This window comes from Macaca nemestrina, chromosome 4, assembly GCF_043159975.1.
Source record: "Macaca nemestrina isolate mMacNem1 chromosome 4, mMacNem.hap1, whole genome shotgun sequence".
NCBI lineage: Eukaryota > Metazoa > Chordata > Mammalia > Primates > Cercopithecidae > Macaca > Macaca nemestrina.
In genome coordinates this window covers 159,707,706-159,724,504 of record NC_092128.1, presented here as the reverse complement: position 1 = coordinate 159,724,504, position 16,799 = coordinate 159,707,706, and the positions used below count along the sequence as shown (strand labels likewise).

Genomic DNA, 16,799 nt, shown 5'->3' with positions numbered 1-16,799 from the left:
AACACGTACACGTGATTTTAAATTTGCTCAAAAACAAATAAAGTAAAAGTAAATAGCAGTTTTTGAGAAAGACAGATTGTAAGATTTTCCCCATATTTTTTGAAGGAGTCCATAAAATGCCACTTTCTGAGATGTGAGTTTTTCCTTTTGCAATTTAGTCAACTAGAGGCTTCAAATTTGTAATTCAACTTTACAATATGCTTTCATTAAAAATATTGGTTCAAGGCCAGTAATAATGTGATGATTTAATTTAAAGTAACATTTTGCAGTTTTTGTTAGTTATTAAGATATCTTTAGAGATGCAGCAGCAATAGCTCATACATAGTATGCACAAGGAACTGAAGGAGAAAATGAAATACTTAGTGGAAACCTGTGAAGGATATATAGCTTTTTGTGGCAGGCAATTCCATAGCTAATTTTAATTTTAGACCAGCTTTATTTCTTTACCTGTATCTAACTATGAACAACAATAGCAACAATAAAACCACAGAGACCAGAATGCACAAAGAAATTTATTTAACTCTCTTTTTAAAAATTTTGTTTGAAATAAGATTATATGTTATGAAAATTTCAAGTCTGTTAAATATCTTTTATTCTGCTTGAAAGAACCAGTCTCAGCTTTAAACAAAAACCTTATATTTACTTTCCTTTTCCTTTTGTTTATCTAGAAAAAATATTCTGTAGCATAGTATGCATAGTTCTGCTCATTGCTTTTTTCACTTAACAAGTCCTTAAGAGCTTTTTGTATTTGAAAATAGGGCTCTTCCTCAATTTTTACTCACAATTGAATAATGTTCCATTGTATGAGGTCCCATAATGTCCTTAAGCTGTCCTTTTTGGAGGATTTTTAGATTGTTTTCATTTATTTTTCCTATTGCAAACAGTGGTGCTGTAAATAGTTTTGAATATATATCAATGTGGTAGGGAGAATTTTAACCCTATAATTTTCAACCTCTAGTGTTACGTTGTATGCATGTTATATTACATGGTACAAGGAATTGTGCAGATGAAATTATGGTCATGGATCTTCAAATAGGAAGATTACCTAGGTGGGCCTAATGTAATCACACAGGTTCTTAAAAGTGGAAGAGGAACTTTTGCAACCTGAGTAGACTAGAAGAGGTTAGTCAGAGTGACACAATATGGAAACAGAGGCAGAAGAGATTTGAAGTGTGACAGGAACTTGACCCATCTTTGTGGCTTTTAAGATGGAGGAAGTGAGTCAGAATTCAGGGACTCCAGGCAGGTAGCCTTTAGAAGCTGGTGACTCTTCTTAGCTGACAGTCAACAACAAATCAATCAATCAATGAATAATTGAATGAATGAATGGATATGCAAATAAATGGGGTTCTTTTCCCTAGAACTGCAAGGGACTGAATTCTGCCAACCATTTGAATAAGCAGAAGCTTAAGATTAAAGTACAGTCCTGTCAAAACCTTGAGAGATTCTAAACTAAAAAAACAGTCAAACCCATCTGTCTTTTGATCTACAGAACTGTGAGACAATAAATGTGTAAGTTTAAGTTTAAATCTGTGGCAATTTGTTACAGCAGTGACAGAAAACCAATATAAGTATGTTAGCAATAGAAAACTAATACATCTGTACCTACACAGTAAATTTCTACAGTTGAATTATTGGGTCAAAAAGTTTGTACAATGATAATTTTAGCAGATTTTTCAAAATTGCTTGCAAAAAGGAGCAAGTCATTCTCCAGTAATCAGTGAGAGTCCAGATTTTTCCACTGGTATCAGGCTTTTGGATGTTTGTTACATAGATAGAGGATGGTATCTCAATTTTCTAATTTACATTTATCTTATTATAAGTAAAATTTTGCATCTTTCGCATTTTAAAAATACAACTGTTATTTCCATATATATGAACTTGTACTTGATACCTTTTGAACAAAAGATTTTTTCAATAAGATTGGCCAATGTATCTTGTTGATTTATAAAGTTGTTTACATACTGTAGAAATGTGTCCTTTGTCTATAGACTGCATCTTCCCCTCACTTGGACATTTGCCTTTGACTCTGTTCGTGGTGGTATTTTAATTCATATTTTTTATTTTAGTTTTTAAAGAGTCAAATGTATTTGTCTTTTATTTAATAGCTTACAGATTTGATGGTATATGCTACAAAGGTCTTTCCTAGGTAAATGTTTTAAACAGAAAATTTACTGATTGTTTAAAATTACTTTTTGGTTTTATTTTTGAAATTTAAATCTTTGATCTTCTCATAGAATGAATAATAATTATTTTTTCTACTGATTTAAAATAGCACTTTAATTATGTTACAAATTCCCATTTGTATTTTGCATATTTCTCATCTTAGTCTGTTTCTTTCATGATTCTCTCTACTCATGCACTAACAACATACTTTAAATTATTTAACCTTTAAAATCTGTTTTAATATCTGGTAGTGCTATCTGCTACATTGTTCTTCCTTTATTATTGTTCATAATCTTTAGAATCACCTTGCTAATTAAAAAAAATGTATGGCTAGTGAGTTTCTTGATGTATTAATAAATTTATAGATTAGCTTGGGGAGAATATTTATCTTTACGATGTTGAGTCTTTTTATCCAAGAACCAGACTTATACTTTTATTCATTCCAGTACACTTTAGTCTCCTAAATATAAATATTCACATTTATTCGTAATTTTATTTTTAGATATTTATTGCCATCATAAATGAAATCTTCCATCATATCTTCTAGCTAGTTGTTGCTTGTGAGTATGTCATATGCGTGTGTGTAGATATATATATTATAGAGTATGTATATTTGTTTTTCTGTATACTCTTTTCTCCAGGCATTTAATAACCTTTCTGTTTTCCTATTGATTCTATTTAAGTGTAAAATTTGATAATTTTACTTCATTATAATGAAGTCATTAATATTAACGATAATATTACTATCATAATTATCATGTTTGTGATCATTATAAATGAAAGATAATATTACTTCTTTATTTTATTTTATTTTATTTTATTTTTTCGAGACAAGGTCTGACTCTATCACTCAGGCAGGAGCACAGTGGCGCGATCTCGGCTCACTGCAAGCTCCGCCTCCCGGGTTCACGCCATTCTCCTGCCTCAGCCTCCCGAGTAGCTGGGACTACAGGCACCCGCCACCATGTCCGGCTAATTTCTTGTATTTTTTGTAGGGACGGGGTTTCACCATGTTGTCCAGGCTGGTCTTGAACTCGTGAGCTCAAGTGCTCCTCCCGCCTTTGCCTCGCAAAGTGTTGGGATTACAGGAGTGAGCCACTGTACCTGGCCCTTTCTTTTAAATTGTAAATGTATAAGATTGTTGCTTGTCTAATTGTGTCCAGAAAGATTGAATAGCTATTGTAATAACAGCTGCAAGTACTATCCTGAGAGCACCTTTTTCCTTCGAACACCATGATTTAGACAATTTGCTGTGCTCCTTTGTAGGTGACCTCAGCACACAGTGCCTCTCCAAGCCTGGTTCCAAGTGCATCTAGCTTTTTCCCTTTTATCATTTGTCTAAGCGTCAGGCTCCATCTTGACTGGTGGGTAATTTAGACTTCGTATGATATAATGATTTCCAAACTTGGGTATGTGTCAGAATTATGCAAGGGACTTTCTGAAAACAAATTAGGAAGCTTCAAAGGATATCCACTGAATCAGAAATTTGAGAGTAGAGTCTTTTTTAAAAGACATCCCAGGTAATTCTAATGCTATTACACAAAAAAAAAAAAAAAAAAAAAAAAAAAACCTCATCAATCTAAGAGAGTGTTTCTCAGCCAACAACATTTTTTCCTCCCAGAGAGCATGGGCAATGTTTGGAGGCATTTTTCATTGTCTCAACTAGAGGTGGGGAGGGCTGCTGGCTTCTAGTGTGTAGAAGCCAGGGGTGCTGTTAAACATTTTGCAAGGCAGAGAACAGCCTCCATAACAAAGAATTTTCTGACCCAAATATTAATAGCAATAAGATTGATAAACCTAGTCCAAGACCTGGACCTGCAAACCATCAAAATTATTCATCGATACTGACCACTGCAAGTAACATGTTATTTAACAATTTAAAACAGTACAAGATATATAAAGTTACAATACACTATGCCAAAACCATATGATCTGATCCTTGTTATGAGCTGAAGAATAGATAGGTTTTCACTGAAATTGTAATAATTAGAACTTTTATTTTGGTAGACACTATGACCCTATAGTCAGAATCTTTTCTCCCTAACAACAGGACTTCAATTTAGTTGAGGGTAACAATGTACCTCCATTGAAGCTAGGAATGGCTGTGTGAAACAGATCTACAGAATGAGATGTAAGTGGAAATACTGGTGGTGCTTCCTTCAAAGCTCAAGACAGCTAGGTTAAGTTGGCACATACCTTCTGTCTTTTGTCTTCCCATCTTCCTTCCTGGGACATTGATGTAATGTTCAGGATGGGCATGCATCTTGTGACTGTGAGGTGACAATGATGTTAATGACATCTGAGTGGAAAGGAGATGAAGCCTAGATTCCTGAACACATTCAGACCTGCCACAGCAGCCTAGCCCTGAACTCCCTTCAAGTAAGAAAAGTAAACACCCTAATTTGTCATTTTTTTCAGCTGAATGCAATTCATTACTATGCAGTTTTCATAATTAAGATACATAATGTGAATAGAGTTAATCATTATTTTGAAGACATCATAAAGTGTTAAAATATCACCTATAGTAGTACAAGATTATGATCTTAAGAGATGACACTATTTTTTAGTAAGTAAGGAAAATAACATAAGTGTTTGGGGCTTGAAAGTGAGATTTTCAAGGCATGGCTTGAAAACAAGGCATGAGTTAGCAAGTGATAAGGATTAAAAAATATTGTTGAATCCCTCTACATGAAAAATTAGCTTGAAATTATGTGTAGGGGGAGCCAGCTCAGGTTATAGTGGTAGATGAGACTGGACAAATGGCTGAAAAAAATTTAAGAGTGGGGATATGTAATATTTAATTTTAAGGTATTTGCATGACTTTGATGTAGAACTCTGACACCAAAACATTCAATAATGTCTACCATATACTTTGTATTTGTGGGGTTTTTTGGGGTTTATTATTATTTAAGTGAAATTCAAGAAAAAAAGAAGCCAAATTTCATATCTAGCTTGGCAGAAAGAAAAGAAACAAAAATTCTTGGATGGGAGCTGAAAATCCCATCAGAAATGAGCAGAAATTCAGCAGAAATGAGAATGGAGGAGGTATATGGGAATTTGAAGAGAGAGGAAGAGAAGAGAGTGGGCTTGGAGAAAGACTGCCAAAGCAAGGCAGAGAATGCTTGGGGAAGGAGCATGTTGGAAAGAGAAAAGGCTGGGAATAGAGTATTAGAGAAAGAGGGGTGTGGATGCACTCATGATAGGCTCAAGGAGTTGATATCAATGGAAATCAAGAGTGCCTAGATCAGAAAGCCAAAGGGAGAGGGGAAATTAGGACACTTTATTCATATTTCTCAATGATGTTGGATATGTAAAACAGAGTCATGCTATAAGAGCTTTTATTTTATTCTTTAAAATACATGTTATTTAGTATAGTCACCATGATTTACAACAGATTATCTTGAACTGATTTTCCCTTAAACGTTCAAAATTGTAACTGAAATATTTTGTTTTGACCAACATCTATCCCTGTTTAACAGTGCTTGATTTTTCTCCTACTACATTTAATAAAATATGTGAAAGTCATTATGGGAGTAGAGGGTCTGAAAAAGTAAACTTTGATTAAACTGTTGCTGAAAGAGAATAGAGAGAAAGAAAATCACTGCCCAGAGATAGGTAGCCATGAGAATTTTGCCTTCAGGCCTGAGAAGAAGATTGCGTAAAATGTGAAACATGAGCTAGGATATAAAATCTATTAAAAATGAATGTTATGAATCAATAATAAAAATTTTCCAAGGCATTCGTTTTCTTAAGATTGCTCAGAAAAAAGTCTTTCCAAATAACAGGTTTAAAATTTTTGTTCTGCCTTAAGGAAAAGTTACAATTTTGAACATTCATACTTAGGTGAGGAGCAGCCAGCCACCGCCATCTGGAACCTTCAAGAAAACAAGAGTGTGACTCAAGTTTTTTTTATGTGTCTGTAGCAAAATCCTGATACCTGTTGTCACACCATCCAAGTTTGAATAAATATACCCAAGGGAGGGGAACTCTTATATGCTAAGATTTAAAAAAAAATATGTTGTGAAATGACAAGGGAATGTCACAACTAGTATAAACAGGGAGTAACTGGATAAGTCTATTTTAAAAAATTAGATAGTGTAGCCACAAACCAAGAATATGTGGTTTCTAAAACTTGTCCATCAATTAAAAAAGATACACTATTTCATAAAAACCAAATTACGTTTCTCACTAAGAAAGTTATGTATTTCTACTTTGAGTTTCATTCAAGTCTGTACACATGCTTTAAGTTAATTTTACAAAGCAAATGGAAGTATGGAAAGGAAATTAGATGAAGTATCTTTTTACTGAGCAAAACCAAAATCAAGCAAATGAGTAAATGCACACAAAAAAATCCACCCTCAGACAATATTAAGTCAAAGAACTGTAGAAAAATACCCTGGATTCAGAGAAGAATTCCAAGGAAAAAAATTTATAAATTGAAATAAACAGGTATGCCTGTTTCTAACCTTTGGAGTGTTAGTTTTGGGGAACATAAATCTAATTATAGATTTTACTTCGTGGCACTTAATGCTCTTTATTTAAGAGAAACTAGCCAAAAAGTCAGATGTTGTTTCCACCTATGGCTACCTAATATAATTTTCCCATAAAATTTTGCATCAGTGTTGTTTAGTTCAATGGGCACATTAGCCAAGGGAACAAGTTACTACAGACACCTATGAAATCACTGTTTCCGTAAATTTTGGATTCTGACTTATCCCATGAATGGGCCTTTAGATTTTGAAGGTGTCTAGATTATTTTAATGTAATTGGCACTTAATTCTGTGTGGAAATTCAAATAAATATTTGACAGTGGGAGAAGAGCTCAACTCTAGTTCCTGAGGCAGAAATGAGTTTGCCTTAATTTCTTCCTCTATATTAACTGCCTGTAGAGGGTCGAAAGACTAAAAATAAACAAATGAATTGCATCTCTTATTATTTATTTAAATATAGGAAGTTATTAAATAATTTAATATCATTAACCTGTCAACTACAGTGTTCTTCATCAAAGAGAGTGCTATTTGTAACAATAACTTTATGGATTAAAAGCAATTATATACACAAATAGCTGCAGGAAAATAAAGATAATGAGAAAATGTGGAACCCCTAGAAATAAATCAACAGAAAAGGTAGGAAAAAAGATACGGCAAGGTATCTCAGACCTTTCAGAAATTAGCAATTTGGTAGCTTGATATTATGGGTAAAAGAGAGGTGGTCAAGTATGTTCTAACCATTCTTTTCACCTAGGCATTATACCCAGCACGAAGTGAGCAAATGATTAAGGGACTTATTTCTCTTGCTCTTGGTTTACTCGTTTACCACACAGGTACTTTTTGAGCATTTAGGTTTTTTTTTTCCCCCTCTTGTTATTGTGTGACACATAGGTGACAGCAGAGAAAAGCTGAACCACATTCCTGTATTTCAGGAATTTTAAACATGTGGTAGGTCAAATTTATACTGAAAAAATCAAATGGAAGATTTGCAATAACCTGGTGATTTGGATCTTTAGAATCAGAGAAGCTAAAACATTTGGGACAAAAATAAAGAATAATCATTTTCTTGCCCAACTATTTTCTGAATGATCTAAGTGGAGGTGACATGAGTGAAGGCAGATGTAAAGGTAGGATTTCAAAATTATAAAAATTAATAGCCATTTCCTCTTTGATGATGTCTTCATTTACAAAACAAAACAATACAAGCAATAATAAGATATAGTGGACTTCAGAGTAGACATCAAAAGAAAGATTTCAGCTGTCAATCTATTAATATTATTATTTTGAGACACAGTTTCACTCTGTCACCCAGGCTGGAGTGCAGTGGCACGATCTCAGCTCACTGCAACCTCTGCCTCCCAGGTTCAAGCGATTCTCCTGCCTCAGCCTCTCGAGTAGCTGGGACTACAGGCATATGCCACCACGCCCAGCTAACTTTTGCATTTTTAGTATAGACAGGGTTTCACCATGTTGACAAGGCTGGTCTCGAACTTGTGACCTCAGTGATCCTCCCGCCTTGGCCTCCCAAAGTGCTGGGATTACAGGCATGAGCCACCATGCCTGGCCTATTATTTTTAATTGGATTAACCTTGAGTTTATCATTAATGCCATTTTAGTGCCTATTTATTTATTTGTAACATAAAACATAATTATACATTTCAAAAGGGAAATATCTAGCAGTTTTTCTGTGGAGATTTTTTTAATTTTAAAGTATAACTTAAGGAAAAAGTTTAAAACGTCATTTTGAAGCTGTTTGGCTATTGCTGGTTTTGAATGAAAAAAACTGATTTGGAGAAAATAGAGTATGTATCTTTGACCTCCAAGTTTTTCACTCCGTAGTTTTGTTTTTCAGTCTTCTCCTGCACTTAGGCATAGCAAAATATCTTTGATCTCACCTCCTATTATTTGATATATTTTGCTGCTATTAATATTCAGACTTTCCTAATCTGCTAGAGATTTATTCCCTTAAAACTTTGAAATCTTTCTGGACTGTCCAACTGTCACGTCTAAAGGCTGCCTGAAGCAAGTATTTGATTCTGGCTTATGTAGCTATTTATACATCCCATATTCAATTTGCCGTCATAGCCCCATAGTATGTCCTGGTTAATTCCCACTGTTATTCTTCAGTTGCTGACAATTCATTTCTTAACCATTCTCTGATTACTTTCAAGCTGATATTATTAAACTTGAGTCCTTTGATGTCTTGGAATTTTGGTCCTGTCCATTCATGTGTAGTTCCAAACATGGTATTAGGTGATTCGCATGCTGATTGCAAACCTAGAGCAATAATGGTCTCTTGGAAAATCCTTGCTTTAAACTTGGGACACAGCGAGTCTTCTTTATACATTTGTTTTTTATACTCACAGAAACCAAGGCTATTTCTGAGATGATGTATTAGAATCAAAAGCACCAAGCAAGGAGTAACTCAATCCAGAGAGGTTTTATTTATTTATTTTTTTAAAAAAAGAAGTCTGAGCTTAGATTTTTCAACTTTCATGTTTTAATCATCCATCCATCTTTCCTTCAATCAATCAATCCATCTATCGAACATTTCTGCGTCATTGTCCTAGATATTCTTGGGGAGATAATAATAATTTAGATATTCTCACTAACTTCATGGTGCTTGGAGTTTAATTAGCAGTATGGGTAAGCAGTCAGGAAATTTAGAAGTGTGTGTGTGTGGTGGGGGAGAGAGAGCGAGAGAGACAGAGAGAGAGAGAGAAGGAGAGGGTGTGGCAACATAGAGAGAGGTAACTACTTGAGATGTGTGACTTTAGAGAAGGCATCCTGAAAGAAAGCCTCTTTAGGCAAAACTCTGAAGTTAGATTGACAATGAGAATTGGGTAGAGAAATGACCTCTGCAGAAGCAGCAGCATAGACACTGGAGGAACTAAAAGCAGTTTAGCACAATGTGAGGTAGAAGGAGGGAAGGAAGGAGAAAAGTAGACTGGAGGGTTATCCAGGATCCTAATTCTGACAAGCCCTGTAGGCAAAATGAAATAATTTGAACCTCAAACAGATAACGAAGAGGAGTTAATAAAGTGCTTTGAATTGGGGAATGATGAGAGAGACTGGAGAATAGATTTGAAGGAAGAAGCAAGGAGGTGTGGAGACCAGTGTGAGGCTGTCGTGGAAAACTAGGCTGGCAGGAGATAATGGCTTAAACGAGAATGGGAGTTCTAGGACAGATAGAAATTGATGGATTTTTAAAAATTAACAGACAATTGAAAGTAATTAAGGTAATTTAATATTTGAAGTAAGGATGAAACTGATTTTAACAACTATGCTATTGTCTTGAGTAAACAATAGGCATACATATACTAACACATAGAATGTAAGTGTATAAGCAGTTTTGAATGATGGGGATGACAGGTCATCCTGGGACATGTTGATTTTGATATGTGAGTGGGGCTGTCAGGTGAAAGTACCATTATAAGTAGGAAGACATCTTCTCCCTCTCATGAAAGAGCTCTGGACAGGAGATGAAACTTTGGGATACATTAACATATAGTAGTTACTGAAGTGCTGGGAATTAAGGCGGTCACATGGAGAGAGTAACAGAGTGAAAAGAACTTGCTAAACTGCACTTTATGGACAATAACATTTAAGGACAGAACAGGAATCTCTGTCTCCCTCTCTCTCTTTCCCCCTTTATTTACACACACACACACACACACACAAACACACACCCCAAGATGGGATGAATACAAAAGAAGCACGTGTTAAAAAAGGAAGGAATAAATAATGTGTCTAACACTTCTGAAAAGTAAAATAAGATAATGGGTGAGGGACCATTGATTTTGGCAATAGGTAGGCCATTATTGACCATGGGAGTGATTTGGGGCCGATCCCAGATTATTATGGATTGAAGAATGAATGGAAAATGATTTCATGAGAGAGAGAAATCTTTCAAGATGAGAAGAAAGAATTAGGGTAATTACTAGATGAGGTTGCAGGACTAAGATGGAGATGTAAGTACTTCATATTCTGACAAGCACTGGTATCATAGAAAATTGTAGTATTATAGATTTTATAATAAATGAGTAATGATGGCAAGTTCCTTTAGGCTGGATCTTCTTGGCACTGCATTTTTGTGGACATCATTAAGATCCCTAGACTGGCTCTCAGTTATATGGGTTCCAAAACTTGATCTTACTTATATATTAAACTATATCATGAGTTAGTCAGAATATTGATATTATTAATTGACTTTATTTATTTATTATTTTTTGAGACAGAGTTTCACTCTTGTGGCCCAGGCTGGAGTGCAATGGCCTGATCTCAGCTTACTGCGACCTCTACCTCCTGGATTCAAGCGATTCTCCTGCCTCGGCCTCCCAGGTAGCGGGATTACAGGCATGAGCCACCACACCCGGCCAATTTTTTATATTTTTAGTAGAGAGGTGATTTTGCCACATTCATCAGATTGGTCTCGAACTCCTGACCTTAGGTGATCAACCCGCCTCTGCCTCACAGAGCGCTGGGATTACAAGCATGAACCACTGAGTCTGGCTAATTGACTTTATTTTTTCTAAAAGTTTTAAATTTACAGAAAGATGGAGCAGATAGTAGGGAGAATTTGCATATATCCTTCCTCTACCCTTCAGTCTCACAACAGTTTCCCTTATTGCTAACATCGTACATTAGTACAGTTTGTTAAAATTAATGAACCAGTATTGATATATTATTAACTGATGTCCATAATTTATTCTGATTTTTTTTTTAGGTTTTACCTAATGTTTCTTTTCTACTCTAGGGTCATGAGTCCTTAGTTCCCTTTTGGCTGTGATAATTTATCACATTTTCCTTGTTTTTGATGATCTTGTTAGTTTTGAGAAGTGCTGGTCATGTACATTGTTGGGATGCCTTTCTATTAGAATTTCATGCTTTTCTCACTATTGTACTAGAGTTATGGATTTTGTGGAGAAAGATCATAAAGACAAAGTATAATTTTTAATCACGTTATATCCGGGGTATGTACGATTTACAGCATTTATGACTATTGATGTTGATTTTGATGGCTGATGTAGTGTTTGTCAGTTTTCTTCACTGTTTTTCTTATCCCCTTTCTTCCATACTGTATTCTTTGGCAGAAAGTTACTATGTGCTTCCAAGACTTAAGGATCTGGGAGTTATGCTTCCCCTATTTTAGGGTGAAATGTCTAGAAAGGTTTTTTGGAATTCTTCTGGATAGATTTGTTTCTTCTCTCCCATTTACTAGTTTATTTAATTTTTTATATCCATAAGGACTCATGGATATTTATTTTATCCAATACTACTTTTATTTTATTGTTCCAATTGTCCCAGCTTTGGGCATTGAGAGCTCTTTCAGTTGGCTCCTGTGGCACTTTGACATACCCTAATTATTGTGAGTTTGTGTGTGTGTGCGTGTATGTGTGTATGTTTTGAGCACTGTGCTTCACCTATTCATTCCTCCCGCTCTTGCCTTAATGGCGTAAGCTATGGCAACCATTGATATTTTTGTCTCTATAGTTTGCCCTTGCCAGAATATGATATAATTGAAATCATACACCATGTAGCATTTTCAGGCTAGCTTCTGTTGCTTGCAATATGTATTCACATGCATTTAAATGTAGCTTGCATTTAACCATGACCTGCCTTTTTGTGGCTTGATAGATCATTTCCTTTTATCACTGAATACTGTTCCATTGTTTGGATGTCCTAATTTGCTTATCCATTCACTTATTGGAAAACATCTTGGTTGGTTCCACTTTGGGTAGTTATAAGTAAAGCTGTTATAAACATTTGGGTACAGGTATTTTTGTGTACATAAGTTTTCAAGTGAATTGGATAAATAACTGGGAGCCTGATCATATGATAAGACTATGTTTAGCTTTGTAAGAATGTGCCAAACTGTCTTCCAAAGTGGCTGTACCATCTTGCATTCCCACCAGCAATGAGTGAGAGTTTCTTTTGCTGTGCTTCATTGTCGGCATTTGTAATTGTCAGATGTTTGGATTTTAGTCACTTTAATAGGTGTATAACGGTATCTCATTGTTTAATTTGCAATTATTTAATGAAAAATGATGTTGCACGTCTTTTCATATGGTTATTTGCCATTTGTATGTCTTTTTTTTATGAGGTGTATGTTCAGGTCATTTGACTTTTTTTGTTGGATTGTATGAGTTCTTATTGTTTTTATTTTGTTTTATTTTACTTTAAGTTCCAGGATGCATGTGAAGAACGTGCAGGTTTGTTATACAGATATATGTGTGCCATGGTGGTTTGCTGCACCTAGTGACCCATAATCTATGTTTCCCCCCTTCCCCCCAACTTCCCAATAGGCCCTGGTGTGTGTTTCTTTCCTCCCTGTGTCCATGTGTTCTCATTGTTCAATTTCCACCTGTGAGTGACAACATTCGGTGTTTGGTTTTTTGTTCCTGTGTTAGTTTGCTCAGGATGGTGGTTTCCAGCTTCATCCATGTCCCTGCAAAGGACATGGTCTCATTCCTTTTTTGACTGCGTAGTATTCCATGGTGTATATGTACAACATTTCCTTTATCCAGTCTATCACTGATGGGCATTTGGGTTGGTTCCATGTCTTTATTATTGTAAATAGTGTTGCAATAAACATACATATGCATGTGTCTTTATAGTAGAATGATTTATATTCCTTTGGGTATATACCCAGTAATGGGATTGTTGGGTCAAATGGTATTTCTGGTTCTAGATTCTTGAAGAAACACCATACTATCTTCCACAATGGTTGAACTAATTTACATTCCCACCAACAGTGTAAAAGCATCCTTATTTCTCCACAGCCTCGCCAGCATCTATTGTTTCTAGACTTTTTAATAATTGCCATTCTGACTGGCATGAGATGGTATCTCATTGTGGGTTTTGATTTGCATTTCTCTAATGATCAGTGATGTTGAGATTTTTATTCATATGTTTGTTGGTCATGTAAATGCCTTCTTTTGAAAAGTGTCTCTTCATATCCTTTGCCCACTTTTCAATAGGGTTTTTTTTTTATTCTTGTAAATTTGTTTAAGTTCCTTGTAAATTCTGGATATTAGACCTTTGTCAGATGGGTAGATTGCAAAACTTTTCTCTCACTCTGTAGGTTGCCTGTTTGCTATGATGATAGTTTCTTTTGCTGTGCAGAAGCTCTTTAATTGCATCCCATTTGTCAATATATTCAGGTTATATGACCACCTTTTTTTGGAATTGTTTGAGTTCTTATTGTTGAGTTTTAAGAGTTCTTTTTGTATTTTGAATACAAGTCCTCTATCAGATATGTGTTTTGTGATAATTTTCTCACAGTATGTGGCTTGTAATTTTATTCTATTAACAATGTCTTTCACAGAGCAGTTTTCAATTTTAACAGTCAATTTTTAATTTTTTCTGTAATTTATGCTTTTGATATATATAGAAACTCATCATCAAAGATTGTCTTGATTTTCTCCGGTATTATCTTCAAAATCTTTATAGTTTTGCATTTTACATTTCGTTTGCAATCTATTTTAAGTTAATTTTTGTGAAAGCAGTTAAGTTTCATATCTAGATTCTTTTCTTTACATGGATGTCCAGTTGTTCCAGTACCACTTGTTGAAAAGACTATCTTTTTTTTTTTTTTTTCATGTAACTGATTTTGTTCCTTTGTCAAAGATCAGTTGGCTATGTTTGTGATAGTCTATTTTGGGGTTCTTTATTCTAATCTATGTGTCTACTGCCAATATTATACTGTCTGGATTACAGCAGTTTATACTTAGTCTTGATGTCAGATAGAATTTGTTTGCTAATTTGTTCTCCTTCAACATAGTGTTGGGTGTTCTGGGTCTTTCATCTTTTCATATAGAATTTGGAATGAGTTTGTTGATATCTACAAGGTAACTTGAAATTTTGATTGGGATTGCTTTAATCTAGAGATTAAGTATCCATGAGTATGGTATATCTCTATTTTTTTTTTTTTTTCAGATATTCCTTTGTGTTTTTGATGAAAGGTTTGTAGTTTTTCTTGTATAGATCCTGTATATATTTTATTAGGTTTCTGCCTGAGTGAATTATTATCTTCAGTGCCAATGTAAATGGTATTGTATTTTTCATTTAAAATTCCTATTGTTTATTGTTGGTATGTAGAAAAGCAAACGACTTTGTATATTAACTTTGTATCCTGCATTCTTACTATAGTCGTTTGCTTGCTCCTAGGGATTTTTGTTGATTCTTTGGAGTTTAATACATAGATAATTATGTAATCTGTAAACAAAGACAATTTTATTTCTTGTTTCACAGTCTGTATACATTTTATTTTTACTTTTTGTCTTATTGTGTTAGCTAGGACTTCTAGCACAATGTTAAAGAGAAGCTGTTCCAAATGGAAATGCATCTGGTTTCTCACCACTGAGTATGATGTTAGCTGTAGGTTCTTTATAGATGTTCTTTATTGCATTGAGAAAGTTCCCCTATCTTCCTAGTTTGCTGAAAGTCTTTACCATGAATTGATTTTGGATGCTGAGATGTTTTTTTCTGAATCAACTGATGTAATCATATTTATTTTCTTCTGTAGCCTGTTTATATCATTGTTTACATTAATTAATTATGACACATACTGCCAATTTTATATACCTGTGATAAATCTCAGTCATGGTGTGTGATTCTTTTTATACATTGTTGGATTTAATGTGCTAATAGTCTCTTGATGATTTTTGCATCTCTGTTAATGAAAGATATTGGTTTGTACTTTCCGTTCCCTACAATAGTCTTTATCTGGTTTTGGTATTCATTTTTAATGGTGATATTTCTACTTTATGAGTTGGTACTTTTAACAATGCAATAGCTATTTTGTTCAATTAAATTCAATTTGATTTAATTCAGTTTGATTCAACTCAATACCATCATTAAATAATGTATAAGGCAGTCTGATATGTACTGAGGCAGATTCAGAGAGAGATAAAACAGATTCCAGACTTCTTGAGTTTGGCAATCAGATTGAATATGTTTCCTTATAAGACCAAACTCTAGATCATATTAGTTGGTAAAGAATGAAGAAAGTTCTTTAGAAGCCATTTAAAAAGCTTTGGTAGACAAATGTAGGTACCTTAGAATATTTGCTCCTATCAAGCATGGATTTTACCTATTCTTGTTTCTATTGGACCCCAGGCTAGAAAAGCTCTGGGTTTATAGTAAATACTAAGGATATTTTTAGTGAACAAAGGAATATATTGTTGGCATATTTCTGGATGATGATCTGTAAGTGGCACTCTGAATCTGGGCAACTTTAACTTCCTCAAAATGTTTTTAAGTGCTAAATTTAAGTGTTTTTCTTGATCATTTTATGTATAACTTTCATCACAACATGCTTTTCTTCTCACAGCATTTTAATATCATTGCAATTGCCAACCATGAAGATTTTTAAAATTATGTTTTGATATAATTTTATTGATCCTTAGAGGGGATATAAAGGCAATCATTTTATTACCAAATTGCTCTACTTCTTCATTGCAAACAGAGGTTCATTCTTATTTTGATGATATTCTCACCTCACCTCATACACAGGACCAAGTCCTCCTTTCCCTTCTCAGTGAAGTCACTTACAGAGAGCACAATCCAATCATTATGTGCATTACCTTAAGTAAAAAGAAAAAAAAAAGTCTCTTCACTGACCTATGCTTTTTTTTCTTCCCCCAAATTATGCCTCTACTGTTCTCTTAGTTCCTTTGCTGTACAACAAAATACATTGGCTACATGTACCTACTCGGGACTTAAAATATGGCTAGTGCCACAAATTGTAACTATAATACTTTCCATATATTGGGTTAAATTAAATGTATTATTAAAATAAATCTTACCTCTTTGTTTTACTTTTTAAAATGTAGCTACTAAGAAATTTAAAATTACGTATGTGGCTCTCATTATATTTCTAATGAACAACATTGGAAACTCTTAAGGATGTGTGAAGCTGCTATTCATTTGTCATTGGAAGTAAGCCAATTATGGCTTTTAAATTGCTCATGATGCATCTGGTGAATTTTTTAGATGCCCAGAGAAGAGCACAAGCTGCTTGTCATTCAAACATTAATGTACCCAACAGACTTTTCCAATAGTGGAAAGAATTGACAACAAATTAGTTGAGCTTATTATTCATAAAAGAATATGATGCTGATGAGTCAAAAAACATATCTA

General features: G+C 34.3%; 1 long non-coding RNA gene across 5 annotated transcripts in view; it reads left to right on the top strand.

Moving 5' to 3' along the window:
• The first annotated feature begins 10,891 nt into the window (after window positions 1-10,891).
• Window positions 10,892-16,799, top strand: part of LOC105483471 (uncharacterized) — a 277,589-nt gene continuing 271,681 nt past the window's right edge. For all 5 annotated transcript variants that reach the window (XR_011622713.1, XR_003018404.2, XR_011622714.1 and 2 more), the window contains exon 1: window positions 10,892-10,997. This is a non-coding gene — a long non-coding RNA (uncharacterized lncRNA). The remainder of the gene's footprint in view (window positions 10,998-16,799) is intronic.